The following is a 16,756-nucleotide window of genomic DNA, read 5'->3' on the forward strand; positions in this document are numbered from 1 at the left end:
GAAAACGTTTAAGCGGCCGAGCGAACGCTTAAACGATTAAATAAATGTAACGCACTAACTAACCATGGTAAGATAACCATGGTTACTTTATCAAATAGTGAGCTAGATATAGGATGATCAAGCAAGGCTAATCAAATAGTGTGCTAAGGAAGCTAAAACAAGTAGCTTAGCTTGTAAACTAGGAAGCTACTTAGATTTGTCCATGAATTTGGCAACAAGAATAAACCTAGGATCCTAAACTAGGGAATTTCAAATCAATATAAGATATCACGAATCCCATTTCCTAGAAGCAACCAAGGAAGCAAGCATAAAACTCTCTCCCCCTTCTTCATTGTTTCCATTCGGCCCTTCTTCTTCACCAAGGGAAATCAAATTCAAATCTCCAAGTTCTAGTCATGGATAAATCCTCCCATTAATTCTCAAGCTTCCTAACAACCAAACTAAGGTAAGATAATTCTTTGATCTCTTTTATAAGGTGAAATAAAATAAAGAAAGTTGTTAGTGAATAGTATGAATAGTAACTCTTCTTTGGTTTCTTGATCTCAATGGTGGTTTTAGGTTCCAAAAACCATACCAAGCACTCCCAAGACTCCACCATCCTCAAGAAAAAATCTCAAGCTTTCAAGAAAGGTAAAAATATTTGACCCAACTTTATTTAAGATTCAATTTCAAGATCCTTTTAGTATATAGTTATAAACCTAGTTTTAGAGGTGATATTGTTGAAATCTTGATGTTTAGTTCAGTAGATTTAAGGTTGATTGTTGTTGCCTCAAGAACATGATGTTCTTGAGAGTAGTTAGTGTGTTGATGATGATATGGTGATTTTTGGTGGTAGTATAAAGATTTAAGGCGTAAACGAAACTCCGATCATAACCGTAATCTCGTTAAAACGAACAAAACGTAACTTTAAGTTTCTGCAGAAAGTCCCGAAGATATAAATTGTAGTTTCTTCAAAACTAACCCTTGACTATGATAGACAATGTGATAAGGATCTTTTAGGCACTTGAATTGTTTGATTCCGATTTACGGATCAAAAGTTATGGCCGTTTTACTAAAAGTGATTTACGCGACAAAAACTGCTACAAATTACGAATTTTGAAAATATAAAGGATCGACTTAAAATTGTTCATAAATCATGAAATCTTTACAGAGATTAGTATTTTTAGTTTTCTAACTACCATAAAAATTTCAAGTAAAAATATTGATTTCTCAATTTTATAAAAATATCGGAGCCGAGACCGCGCAATTAGAAACTGTAGAATCCATAAGCGGAGCCGATGACGAAAATGAAAATGAACCTAAGATACTTAGAAAAATAAAGTGACCATGATGTGAATAAGGACTTACAAGAATAATAAGGGTAATATAAGTTGAGAGGGTGCATAATGATTAGCGCATGAGTGCGGGTAGCCGTAAATTAGAACGAGACCTAACAAAAAACGACTTGTGTTATGATTATAGATTTTCGAGCGGAACCTAGAGCATCCTCCACCTCAGGATACCCAGGCAAGTTTTCAACCCTACCTTTTAAGAACTGTTGTGTTGTGAATATTTTACAAAACTGTGATATATGCATGAGATTGCTTTAAACTGTTTTACGAAGTTTGAGATGTATCACATTACTCAATTGTTGATAATTTCTAGTATATGTTCATACCGAGTTCGAAATGTTATATTTAGACCGAGATTCGGTCGGTGTAAGCTTATAAAAACCCGGAGGTATCCCGGAGGAGTTTATAATTGAGAACGTTAACGCTAGCGAGTAGCGTGGTGTGTATATATTTTAGACCGAGGATTGGTCAGTAAAAATTGATGAAAACCCGGAAGTATTCTGGAGGTGTTTTAATTAGAATATTAACGCTATAATAGAGCGTGATGTATAAGTTGTAAGACCGAGAGTCGGTCAGTTTTTTTTTTATAAAATAAAAACCCGGGAATCATTCCAGTGATATTATAGGACGATTATAAGTCCATAATAGTACGTTTTAAAAGGACTTAACATCCACCTACGAAACATTAAAATACCTCAAACTTTTATTAAACCGATTTCCTAATGATCATATTCCATCAACTATATTTTATTGTTCGAATAATAAATTCTATATACCTATTCCTTTATTACGGGAGAAGTATACTCCAACGACTATTTATTTCAAACCTGATTAAACATTAAAGATTATAAATTACGTAGACATAAACTAGTTGAGGAATATTATTTTAAATATTCTTTTAGAGAGTAAACTCATTCGAGGTTTAATTATTTATCGATTATCTTTTAATTATTTATTATTCATTAAAAGGTTTATTATTGATTTAAAAATCATAGATCCTGATTTAAAAAATATACTTTCTGATTTCGGAAAATCATTCGAATAATTTCAGATCGTCGGAGATTATTATCCCGACTTATTTAATATAGTTTCAAGGAGAAACTTTTTCCCCTTATTAAATTATCTGTTGACAACGGTAAACTCACATCCTTAGTACTTCCTCCAAAAATCTCGGAAGTACGTATATACACATATATATTTATATCTTCGTAAGATAAACTATTTCTATTAACAAGCAAAACGCTTGGGGAACTTCGATGTGGTTCGAGTTCTCGAGATTGATAGAATTCTTTTTAAAGGACAAGGGAGGGGTAAACTCTGGTACTATGTGTCCTAGATGGACTACCAAAGGTACCGCATGCGAAGGTACTCTGTGTACTAAGGAACTTGTGAAGTATGTGTATACCCAAAAATGGGACACATAGCCCGAATGCGGCAAGGGTGATAACCGGGATACGAAGGTGTCGTCCTTCTACTGATAGAAAACGTTACTTTATCGTAGTACGACTGATCATCGTATGCGGTGGCTCCAACGAATATCCTATTCTTCCAATCGGAATTGTGATGCAATACCGTAACCCGAACCTAGGTGTTGGGTTTACTATTAAGGTATTCGCAGGATAATAAAATCCACTAAAGAATTGTTTTCATGAGAAGGTGTGTGTCACCAAGAAAAACTATTTTTGAATAAAACGTAATTATCATATATGATGTTTTACGTGAGTTTATCATACAATCATTTTTACACCGTACATTATTATGCTGGGCATTATAGCCCACTCTTACTTTCTTTTAAATATCACAACATAACAGATAACCAGTATGCTGGTGTGGGACTTAGTTGCTTGCAGTCATGGGGAGAATCCCTGGCAGCCTTGTCTCAGGTGTGCCAGAGTATCAGATAGGTATAAGATATCAGTCGTAATTATTGTAACTTCATGTAGAGGTTATGAATAATTGTTTGAGATACTGTGAAGTACATTTGACTTTTAATAATAGATGATACTTGTCGTACGTCGTTTCTAAGGCTATAACTTGTGAGTGTGTGAGATTGGAGGTCTGTGATATAGAATTATTGGATTATCGAGTTAATGCAGGTTACACATGATTAAAGGATTGCGTGATGACCCAGGTTCCTGACCCCAGATTTGGGGGTGTTACAGAAATGGTATCAGAGAAATAAGTTATAGTACTCAGGGATGAGAGTGTTAAGAGTCTGTCTAGACGCGAGATTTCGTAAGAGCTCATATAGATTTCATCATTGGACTACCGGATGTAGCCTCAATGTGTAGGTTATGATAAATGTATATTTGAGGTATTAAAGTATGACTAATAAGACCATTGGAGATTATCAGAATGATGAGGAGAAAAATTTGAATCATATTTGATTTGGCAAGGATGTGGATGTAGAACTTGGAGCTGAGTCTCCAGGGAAATTGGGGTAAAGACAGTATTACCAACACCATATGTTCATTGTGATAACACGAGTCTGGTTACTCGTAGTTCTTTATAGGTTGCCCGTGAAGGGGCATCACATGTGAGGACCATGAAGTCTAATTATTAGTATACAGTTGAGGTTATTGGCCCAAACTAGTTGACGGTGTCATTTTACCAAGGAGGATTTGAATATCGTATTAATAACGAATTCAACACAAATAATGCCCAATATACCCTTAAGGATTTTTATTCTATTAAGGAATATTTGAATGTAATATAAGAATATTATCGTAAGATGAGTACATTACATGATATTATTAGTGCGCTTAACATGAAGGGTTATGATGGTTTAGCTCAGAGATCAAGAGCGTCAAGAATTGATGGCATGTCTATAAATAAATGGCGTAAGATTACAATACATGATGGTTCAATCTTAGAACCTTCTAAAAAGATAGACCAGTGAGTCTAGAGAGGAATTATTCGGTAGAAATGATGTCATAGACTACGTATATATAATCATAGACCTCTAATATATTTGGTAACGTATGATTCAATTACACACACATGCCACCGAACTTATGGACTGCATTGAGATCCCTGAGAGATCTCTTTGATCTGTTCCCAGGGGGAACTGACCACTTGTAGTTAGTAACAGATGCATGTAGCAGACCCCTATCAGCTTAATAGATGCTTTTAGAATATTTCCGAGTAAAGTCTTCGAGGTAAAACACCGGAATGACAGATATAAGTGTGAAAGTCAAGAGTAGTAAGCGATTTTAAAATGATATGAAGGAGACATTAGTTGAAACATGGAATTACAAAGACGAAGAGGTGGTATCATCCTCAGATGGATAATGACGAGAGTTAGGATAATCAGTGAAATATTTTGGCACCTACTTACCTTCACGTTACTCCCTCCAGATTGTTGATCATTCGTATTGCCTTGGTAAGTTATATCAGGCAATCCTTTTCGTTCCCTACTTTGAACTTCTGATGTGACCATCTTGAATAGTCTTTCTCCGCATCAGGACTTGTTCAATTCTTTTAGTTAATCCATGAACTTTCATTCATAGATTATGATCTTCTTGTTCAACTCAGAGATATTTATACTTCATCTCAATTATCCAAGAGATTTTTTTATATAAATTTTCCCTCAATTCATCGATGAATATTCATAATGAGTATCTTCATTTGATTCTTCTTTCATACTTACTCTTCTCAGTCGAGATTGTAAATATCTAATAAATTGTTAAAAACATGGATGATCTAGTATCCATATATTCCTCAGGAATCCTTTTCCTCTAATCGGGATGAAATTATATATTGAACTTTGAAATCATAATAAGGGTATCAATTTGATAATGGTATTCCGAATTCAATTCTATTTGGGAATCTAATAAAGTATGTGAACGAGAACACCTCTGACTTTTATTGGAAAGAAATATTTGATAAGAGGCTATCGATTATTCCGATGCCAAGACCACTCAATTCAGAGTTATAATTGCCTTTCTCGACCCAAATTGGAAAACTCTTTATTTTGAAATCGTCATCCAGGTAGCCACAAATTCTTTAGTGGTTACGATATTGAGATTTTCTTTTTCGAACAAACTGAAATATGCTTAGTTGTATATGTTCTCATGAACGACTAGTTAATATCCTAACTAGTCGAAATTTTAATTAATATGAGGAAAGTCTAGCTAATCGTTCTAACTAGTTGCCATGGGCCAAACCAATTGTGCTAGCCATTTTCTTAGTCGGTTGATAATATTGCTTGATATGGACTAGTTATTATTTTTCTAAGATCCACTTCCAATCAATTTTTTTATTTTACAGAGTGCATTATATAAGCAAAAATTTAATTATTTATGAAATTTTCAAAGATTGATTTAGTTGAGACCTAACTAGGTCGCCCACTCAAACGAGAATTCATATTCAATTTATTGAAATATTTTGTTCATGAAATATTTTATTCTTTCGTTTATATAACGAATATCCAATAAAATCATAAAGTGATTGAAGAACAATATACTTCCTTATTTATTAATCATTGGATAAAATTCTTCTTTCAAAATAGCACCTCTTTGAGACCTCAATGGTTAACCATTGGTTGAGGATGTTATTCGATATTTCTTTCATTATTCGAGAAAAAAAGTATTCTTTCAATGGGAAAATCTTACAAGTATCATTCGTATGATGTTATTATTCAGCAATCATTGCTTTCAATGGATATTCTCCATAATATCACAATATAAAATTCTAAGGACATGGAAGGATAATCCTTGTTATATTCTTCCTTCCAAGCTATAAATCTTCTGAGTGTTGCGACTCTTTTATTCAGAGCTCATTATTTGTTCAGATGTTAGATTTTGAAACCTTGTTAAGACTATCTAAATTTTATCGATATCGTGAAAATCATTTTTCCAAGGCTAATTGCCTTCCCAACAAAGAGAGGTATAGTTGATGTAATATGAGACTGAAAGCTCAGTGCTATGATGGTGCAATCGGAGCATCGTGATGAGTAAGTTGTTTTAAAAAGAAGAATACCATGTTTAGTTATTATCATAAGTATCTTTAATATGGTTATAGAAGAACGAAATAGGGATACGACGTGATTAGTGAGGTACACTTCTATGAAACATTATCGGGAGAGGTGCTAATAAATTTGGCAAAACCAAGCTTGTATGAATTTGAGGAATAAGATTTTCAAGAATTGAAGGTAAGGTTAGTAGCAATTCCGTGCTAGAATTACTCGACGATAAAATAGGATGTTACGTGAAGTCTAATGATATGTCTACGCAACTTAAGGACCGTGACATAAGGCTTTCTAATAATAATCTAGAATAATTACGATAAGGTTCGGACTGAAAGGGACAAGGAGTTTACTTATGAGAAAATTTTGGAATTTTTTTTTTACGCTGAACACGAGATAGAGGATATGGTCAAATTGACCATGATTGAGGAATCTATTATCATCAAGGAAAGGCCAATGTGGTGGCCGACACTTTAAGTAGGAAAAGATATATGGAGGATGATAAATCTCAGAATAACTGATGAGAAGGATCGCATGAGAAGAACGCTTTATTACTTAACAAGAAGACTTAAAGGTGCTTAAAAACGTAAACGGATATTAGTCATGACAGAATATGAAAAGGGATGTCATTGAGTAGGTAAGTAAGTATTCGACATGGTTGAAAATGAAAACGGAAAGGCGGGGGTTAAAATTTTGGCAATTTCGACTTGTAGATGACCCAAATAGGAGTAAGAGTTAATTATAATAAATTTTGAAGGAGGATTATCAAGAACCAAGTTAGCCGTCGTGCTATTTGAGGATTTTGAGTGATAGTTTAAATAAGACCGCTTACTTTATTATGCAAACGATAGATGTCCACTCTACAAAATTGTTATGAACGCGGAAGAGATAATTGGGACAGAGAGACCCTGTGACGACTGCGCCACTCAAGGACCCAACATTTAATTAACGGGACTATTTCCCAAGATATTTTGTGAAAAAGAACGGATAGAGGAATGACTTAGGGTTCTCAAATCGATAAGTAGAATGAGAGGACTATCCTGACCATTGAAGATACGTCTAGCGGCTTACCTTTTATTTGGAACGGTTTGAGGAATCGCCTATTGTTGACAGATAATTCGTGTAGATGTACTTACCACGCTAGCATACGAAAAATAGTCGTCGATATCCCTTACGATGGACAACGTGAAAGAATGAAGGATGTCATTTTCCGAGCTAATAGAAGGTAAAAAAGATCATACACGCCCTATAAAGGTCACTGGTAGCAGATACCAATAAACGTGAATACGTCTAAGACGCTAGCGAGAATAACAAGTATGACCCAGAAGGTATCGTAGTACTATAGATATTATACAGGGAATGATTAAAGAAGTCTGACCGATGACGGAAGCTGAACATTTCACGATCCTAAAATGTGTCAATCAATTGCGTATGAAATGGTGCTTCCTTCAAGATGGCAACAGGACGAGGATGTGCCTTACATTATTACGGGAAGAAATGTTAAATCTGACACTAAGCGTGTAACAGGAGACGAGCGTGTTGAAATGTGATGAGAACTTCTTACATAAAATAATCGACAGAGATGATGCGCCAAAATGGGAAAACGTTAAGGAACGAAACTCTAGCACTAGTAGGAGCGATGGAGGGGGAAAACGAATAAGTTGAAGGATGATTCTAATCAAGATTTGCTAATCGTCCATATTATAGATTTTAAGGGAAATGAAGTGACCAGTTAACGTTAATCGAATTATCGACAATAACGAGTTATCATGCATGCATTGGAACGGCTACAAAGCTTTGTACGGAAGAAAAAATCGTTCTCTCTTAGGTTGGAAAGAAATTGGTAAGCGGAGGATACTGGACCATAGTTGAGTCAACAGACCAAAGGAATTTCTAGAACTTATCAGAACCCGGCTAGTGGCAGCCCATGATGAACAATAGAGATATGCGGACCAGAACTATAAAGACAGAAAGTATGAAGTAGCGGAACACGTATTGTTGAAAGTACTTCCCGAGGAGGGAGTGATGAGATTCGAAAGGGAAAGAAATGTTGAACCCAAGATTTATTGGACTAGTTGAAGAGTTAAAGGACTAAGAAAGTTGACTTATAAATTATCACCATCATCGAATGGTCACCAAGTTTATAACGAGTACCACGAATCGAGGTTAGGAAATTTAACTGTTAAAACCAAACATATGATTGAAAATGAGCTAATAAACTCGTAGCCAGACTTAGCGTATGTCGAGTAACGTGTAGAGGTCATAAGACTACAAGGACGAGTACCCGAAAATATATTGGATGGATGAGTGGAAATTTTATGAAAAGATCAAATACTGCAAGGTCAAGGTGAGAACTCGAGGTTGTCAAGCGAGAATCATATCCCTACCTGTTTCTGAACTGATTTCGGGACGGAATCCTTTTAAGGGGGGAAGACTGTAAGAACCCATATTTTTGACATCGGTAAAAGACCTTTATAAATAGTAATATAATAACTTGAATTTTTGAGACCTTGTAAAACGTTTAATGAATAGTAACTGTGACGGCCTCAACCCCGGGGTCAGGAGTTGACGTCACCAACAATAATACTAACAATCATAATTCAGTCTAACTCATTAAGAATACATAACTATGACCCCTTTACCAAGACCTTTTCCAGGTTTAAGTATGACTTAGGTTACTCAACTAACACAACCCAAATTACCTTACACAATCCTGACCACTAATTTAACGCAGCAACTCAACAGACCTCATCTGGTCTGAACACAACTACCTCAGAGGAGCCTGACACGAAAGGAGCTGGAACTCTGCCCTGACTACCGCGCAAGAATCACCTAGGCATCTGTAATATATATAAAATATTCTGCAAGGGTGAGCAATTGCTTGCTCAACAGCACCACTATATGAATAACAAGTAAAACAGTTTAAAGTAAAGCAGTTATAGGAACGGAATTCATATCTTGCCAGAAAGGTGTAAAACAAGTATAAATTGGATATCAAAACTAGCATGCTCTGTAAAACACCAACATCAGTAGTGTGTTGTGCATAAATACCAGAGAATAATTCTAGCATGCCATTTTCATTTCCAAATCCGCTATATCAACTACTCATGCCCTTACGGGAATCACACAAAACCAAATCAGATACGTAGCGGATATGTAAAGACAGCTGATCAGGCTATCAACACCAGACGGCTCCAACTGCCATCTCATTCACCTGTTCCGGAACTCAGAGACTAGCTAGGTCTCTGACCTGCTGGACTAATCGGTTATACAGTGCGCGCAACCGAATTAGCCTCTTACGCCACCTCAATAGGCCCACTCTGGCCCCAATGTATCCCATATCTGACCGTTTTATCCAATTTTCAAAACACTTGTACCTATCTCATTTTTAAAATCATTTATTTAACCAGCACACATATAAAATCCAGTTCGCAAATCATTTCATTCGAGATAGGTACCTTTCGAAGTTACTTTTCCCCAAAACAATTTAAAAACAGTGATTTATAACTACAGGGGATACGTAACTTAAAATGTTTCTGTTCCATTAGGAGAATAAAACATTTAGCTATTCACATATACTGAACCATAAAAGAATGGTCAGGGGTAATTACCTTGCAGAGCTCTATCACTATTACCGAACGACCTTGGACTAACTTGGACACTCGGTTTTATCGCCTTACTATCAGATTATCCTGGATCCAACTTCAACGTTCAAGTCCTTCTCTTGGAACCTCGCTACGCTTGTCGACTGATCACTAGGTTATCTTTAGTTCGACTTCACTTCTGGAGTCCTTCAACTAGAACCTACAGAGCTGAAATACCCTACGTTAGACGTCTAGGTATGCTTGACATATCCTCGACATCAATCCTACCCAAATGATAACAATCCCGACTCGTACTTATATATACATTATTATAATACAATAACATATATAACAATCAGGGTTCACGTTCTCAATAAATCGGTTCAGTGTACGTTTCTATAAAATACGTATACTCGTAATTTTACGAAATCAGGGTTATCGTTTTGGCAAAATATTTCATCACATCGCACAATCAAGTTTTGTATAAAATATACATATATATATATATAGTCACTCGACGTCCCGATAATTATCGGATACGCTCCCGTATTTCCGTAGTTCAATTTTTCCAGAAATCGGGCAGCGTCTCCTTTGTTTATCGGACTACCCGTCGAACCAATTCGACGTCAATTCACAAACACAACCAATCAATTCAGTCCAAACCAATCAAGCAATCCACATTTCACAATTTCCCAACCACCGTTTTAAATCAACTAAATATTATTATTTTTATTCGTATTTTTATATTTATTTATTTTAAAACCGCTCGTCGAAATTCATCGCGGACGGCGGTAAAATCCGCGGGTACACCCGATTAATTCGGGTTCCAACACGAACTTCACCGATTAACAATATAATTCCACACAAATTTGCTGATATCATGAAACAACAATTAAATAAATCTGCAACAACAAAATAAAATTTAAATTTCAGATTATAACGAGACAAGTCAACAGGCAAAGCAACACATAATTATAGAACCACTGGGCCACGCACACACGCGCGGCCAGAACAAGGAGGGAACCAGGTGGAAGTTAACAACACACAGGAGCGGCAGTTACACAACACTCAACCCCAAACTGACCCATCCGCCTATACACATATACAAGTGTATACATATACAGGGAACGGAGCCACCCACCAACAAGGTGGCAACTCACCGGAAAAATAAGAGACCACGGTGGAAGAAACAGGGCAGGAATGGTCGGAATTACCGAGTACAGGGCTAGGAACAACTTGAAATCGAGTTGTAATTAAAAGAAACAAATAGAACTGGAGGCGAGACAGAGAGACAAGAGACGAAGGAGATAAAGAACAGGGGTGAAGTAGGGAGTAATGGGTTTCCTTTTTTTTTTTTAATATCTTGTTTGCTTGCAGCTGGACACGTGTCCACAAAATGGCTAAGGACTCGACACGTAGTGGTAGAGATAAATGTGATCGTCCTACAGCTCGGTTTATTCCGCCACTTGATTTTAAAAGAATAAACTTACGAGTGATAATAATCCCGAAATTCATTAAATTAGTTTTAAAATTATATAAATATCCCCAGGTTAATAAAATACGAATTTCGTTATTTTTAGATAAATTTTGAAACACGATTGATACCTGCATTTTACAATTAACGAACTGAGCTGTACTCAAAATAAATTCATAAAATCACGAAAATAGTCTTAAAATCTTAAAAATATCCCAAAGTTCACAAAAACATAAATTCTGAAATTTTAAAACAATTTTTAAAAGACACTTTATACCCGCTTTTTAACAATTAAAGAAACAAGGCGCGGGTGAAATTAATCCTAAAAATTTCCAAAATAATTTTAAAATTCTCAGAATACTACGAACTTAATAAAATATAAGTTTCATAATTTTTGAAGTTTTCCATAATTAAATATGGATTTTACTATTAAACACACTCAGAAAATCATTTAAAAATATATAATTAATGAAATATTGATTTATTAATAAATACTATATACCTATTCCATTATTACGGGAGAAGTATACTCCAACGACTATTTATTTCAAACCTGATTAAACATTAAAGATTATTAATTACGTAGACATAAACTAGTTGAGGAATATTATTTTAAATATTCTTTAGAGAGTAAACTCATTCGAGGTTTAATTATTTATCGATTATCTTTTAATTATTTATTATTCTTTAAAGGGTTTATTATTGATTTAAAAATCATAGATCCTGATTTAAAAATATACTTTCTAATTTCGGAAAATCATTCGAATAATTTCAGATAGTCGGAGATTATTATCCTGACTTATTTAATATAGTTTCAAGGAGAAACTTTTCCCCCTTATTAAATTATCTGTTGATAACGGTCAACTCACATCCTTAGCACTTCCTCCGAAAATCTCGGAAGTACGTATATACATAAATACATTTATATCTTAGTAAGATAAACTATTTCTATCAACAAGCAAAACGCTTGGGGAACTTCGATGTGGTTCGAGTTCTCGAGATTGATAGAATTCTTTTTAAAGGACAAGGGAGGGGTAGACTCTGGTACTATGTGTCCTAGATGGACTACCAAAGGTACCGCATGCGAAGGTACTCTGTGTACTAAGGAACTTGTGAAGTATGTGTATACCCAAAAATGGGACACGTAGCCCGAATGCGGCAAGGCTGATAACCGGGATACGAAGGTGTCGTCCTTCTACTGATAGAAAAAGTTACTTTATCGCAGTACGACTGATCATCGTATGCGGTGGCTCCAACGAATATCCTATTCTTCCAATCGGAATTGTGATGCAATACCGTAACCCAAACCTATGTGTTGGGTTTACAATTAAGGTATTCGCAGGATAATAAAATCCACTAAAGAATTGTTTTCATGAGAAGGTGTGTGTCACCAAGGAAAACTATTTTTGAATAAAACGTAATTATCATATATGATGTTTTACGTGAGTTTATCATACAATCATTTTTACACCGTACATTATTATGCTGGGCATTATAGCTCACTCTTACTTTCTTTTAAATGTCACAACATAACAGATAACCAGTATGCTGGTGTGGGACTTAGTTGCTTGCAGTCATGGGGAGAATCCCTGGCAGCCTTGTCTCAGGTGTGCCAGAGTATCAGATAGGTATAAGATATCAGTCGTAATTATTGTAACTTCATGTAGAGGTTATGAATAATTGTTTGAGATCCTGTAAAGTACATTTGACTTTTAATAATGGATGATACTTGTCGTACGTCATTTCTAAGGCTATAACTTGTGAGTGTGTGAGATTGGAGGTCTGTGATATGGAATTATTGGATTATCGAGTTAATGCAGGTTACACATGATTAAAGGATTGCGTGACGACCTAGGTTCCTGACCCCGGATTTGGGGGCGTTACACTGTGAATTCCATAAGTGAACCTTTGCAACTCATTCACATGGACCAGTTAATGTCTTATCTATTTCTAGAAAGAAATATGCACTTGTGATGGTGGATGACTACTCAAGGTACACATGGGTAGAGTTTATGCATTCTAAGGATGAAACTCCACACATCATAATTGAACACATCAAGAAAATTGAGAAGCAGGCTGAAGATTAAAACTTTGTAAAAAGATTGAGGAGTGACAATGGCACATAATTTAGAAATACAATTTTGGATGAATTCTTTAAGGATAAGGGCATTGTTCAAGAGTTCTCAGCTGCAAGGACACCTCAGCAAAATGGGGTAGTTGAGAGAAAGAATATAACTTTGATAGAGGCTGCTAGAACAATGCTGCAAGATGCCAAGTTGCTAACAAGTTTTTGGGAATAAGCTGTTAGCATTGCATGCTACATTCAAAACAGATATCTCATCAACAAAAATCTTAACAAGTCACTCTACTCAATTTTATCAAAAAGGAAGCCTATTGTGAAACATCTAGATGTGTTTGGAAGCAAGTGCTTTGTGTTAAAAGACAACTCTAAATATGTGGGAAATTTGACTCTAAAGTTTTTGAAGTAATTTTTATGGGATATTCATTGGAAAGAACTGCATACAGATTTTATGTGCTTGAACAAAAGAAGATTATGGAAAGCACATATGTGACTTTTGATGATGATAAGTGTCCAAGCTTGGAGTGCCTTAATGAAAAAAAGCTAAAGCCCTTAAGTTTGAAAATCTCAACATTGATAGTGATTCTGAAGATGAAGTTGAGATCAACAGAAGCAACATACTAAATGAAGAGTCAACTGAGCAAGTGAATCATGAGAATGAAAACTCATCTCAAATACCTAAATTTGATAGCACAAACTCGGGGGGAGAAAGAGAAGAAAGTTCTGCAAGTCATGCCAATGGTGAAGAAAATGCAGAAAATTAAAGTCAACAAAATCATACCAGAAAGTGGGATAAAAGTCACACTAGAGATGCAATTATTGGTGATCCAAATGCTGGTGTGAGGACTAGAAGTGCAACTGCTAATGAATGTCTACATGCATTCTTTCTTTCACAAATTAAGTCTAAAAAAACTGAGGAAGCTCTACTTGATCCTTACTGGATATCTGCTATACAAGAATAACTAAATCAGTTTGAAAGAAACAAAGTTTGGAACTTGGTTCTTGCACCAAAGAACAGAAGTATAATTGGAACAAAGTGGGTGTACAAGAACAAAATGGATGAAAATGGAATTGTAACAAGAAACAAAGCAAGGTTGGTTGCAAAAGGCTACTCACGGGAGGAAAGAATTGATTATGATGAAACTTTTTCTCCAGTTGCAAGACTTGAAGCAATAAGGATCTTTCTTGCATTTGCTGCACACTCAAACTTTAAAGTGTATCAAATGGATGTAAAGAGTTCATTCCTTAATGGTGAGTTGGAAGAAGAATTTTATGTGCAACAGCTACCTGGCTTTGAAGATCCAGAATTTCCAGACATTGTCTACAAACTACTCAAGGCTCTCTATATATTAAAGTAAGCACCTAGAGCTTGGTATGACACATTGTCAAAAATTCTGCTTAAACATGGATTCACTAGAGGAACAATTGACAAGACTCTCTTCTACAAGCAGCATGGTGGTGATATGATCCTAGTTCAAATATATGTGGATGATATCATTTTTGGCTCTACTAATCAAAAGTTATGTCAAAGATTCTCAATACTCATACAAAGTCAATATAAAATGAGCATGATGGGGGAATTAAGTTACTTTCTTGGATTTCAAGTCAGTCAAAGAAGTGATAGAATCTTCATAAGCCAAACCAAGTATGTTAAAGATTTATTGAAGAAATTTGGAATGGTTGATTGTTCACCTGCATCAACACCTATGTCTACAGCTACAAAGTTGGATGAAGATCAGAAAGGAAAAAGTGTAGACATTTCAAGTTATAGAGGAATAATTGGATCTTTGTTGTATTTGACTGCTAGTAGACCAGACATTATGTTTGCAACATGTCTGTGTGCAAGATTTCAAGCCAATCCAAAGGAATCACATTTTATGGCTGTGAAGAGAATTTTCAGATACTTAAAGGGAACACCAAACTTGGGATTATGGTATCCTAAGGGAACTGGATTTGAAGCTGTTGGATACACATATGCAGATTTTGCTAGAGGCAGGGTTAATAGAAAGAGTACTAGTGAAAGCTGTCAATTTCTTGGAAAAAAGACTTGTATCCTGGTATTGCAAGAAACAATAATGTGTCAACTTCCACAGCTGAGGCTGAATACATAGTTGCTGGAAATTATTGTGCTCAAGTGCTTTGGATTAGAAATCAGCTAATGGACTATGGCCTAGTGTTACACAAAATTTCAATTATATGTGACAATACTAGTGCTATATCTATTGTTGCTAATCCAGTTAATCATTCTAGAACAAAGCACATTGATGTAAGGTACCATTTTATTAGAGAACATGCTGCAAATGGTACTATTGAGCTTATTTTTGTTCCAACAGAAAAATAATTGGCTAACATTTTCACTAAACCTTTGGATGAAGTAACTTTCACTAAACTTGTTAGTGAAATTGGAATGTTAAATTTTTCATCCTAAAGGCAAGAACTCAGTTAATGTGTTACAGCAGATTATTTTCCAGAAAATCAAAATTCATTTGATTTAATTGGAAATTAACTGGGATATGAGTTATAAATATTTCAGAATTCTCTGTATATTTATTTTTCAAAATTCAAAATTTAGCTTGAAATTTTTTAAATTCTAAGAAAACTGACTAACAGTTAATTTACATTTTCAATATGTGAAATTAGCATAAGAAATATTCAAAAAGAACAAAATTATATAGAGAACCCAGTTCTTGATAAGTCTAACTGACTTCTCGACAAGTCATTTTGAGACTTCTCGATAGAGTTCTCGATAACTCATTTTCCCGACTTCTCGAAGGAATTCTCGATAAGCCTTGTTATGACTTCTCGATAGGTCATTGTAGAGATCTCGATATATGTTAATTCATAGAGTTCTCTAGAAGTATACATTTTATACTTCTCGACAACTTAGAACTGAAATAATTTATATTAATAAATTGTTTCAGTAAAATACTTTTGATGTAAATCATTCTAATTTTATTTTGATTTATTCAAATAAAAAATGGAAAAATTCAGTTCATTCGGGACAAACTGGGTATTTATTTGACATCTCGATAAGTCACTATCTAGTTCTCGATAAGAGTCAGGAAAATGACATATCGATATGTATTTATTCTCACACATGACTTCTCGATAAGCAAATCCCAAACATTTATTTCTACTTCTCGATAAGTCACTTACCTTTTTCTATAAATGCCCAGATATCTCGACATAACCCCTCTTTACGCTTTCGAGATCTCCAGTGATCTATTTTTTGCAAATCTTAACCGTTCTCTTTTTCTCTCAAATCTCTTACCCACTCAAATTTAAACACTTAAAATGGCATCAAACATTGTTAGAGCTTTT

The sequence above is a fragment of the Apium graveolens genome, chromosome 2, assembly GCF_009905375.1.
Source record: "Apium graveolens cultivar Ventura chromosome 2, ASM990537v1, whole genome shotgun sequence".
Taxonomy (NCBI): domain Eukaryota; kingdom Viridiplantae; phylum Streptophyta; class Magnoliopsida; order Apiales; family Apiaceae; genus Apium; species Apium graveolens.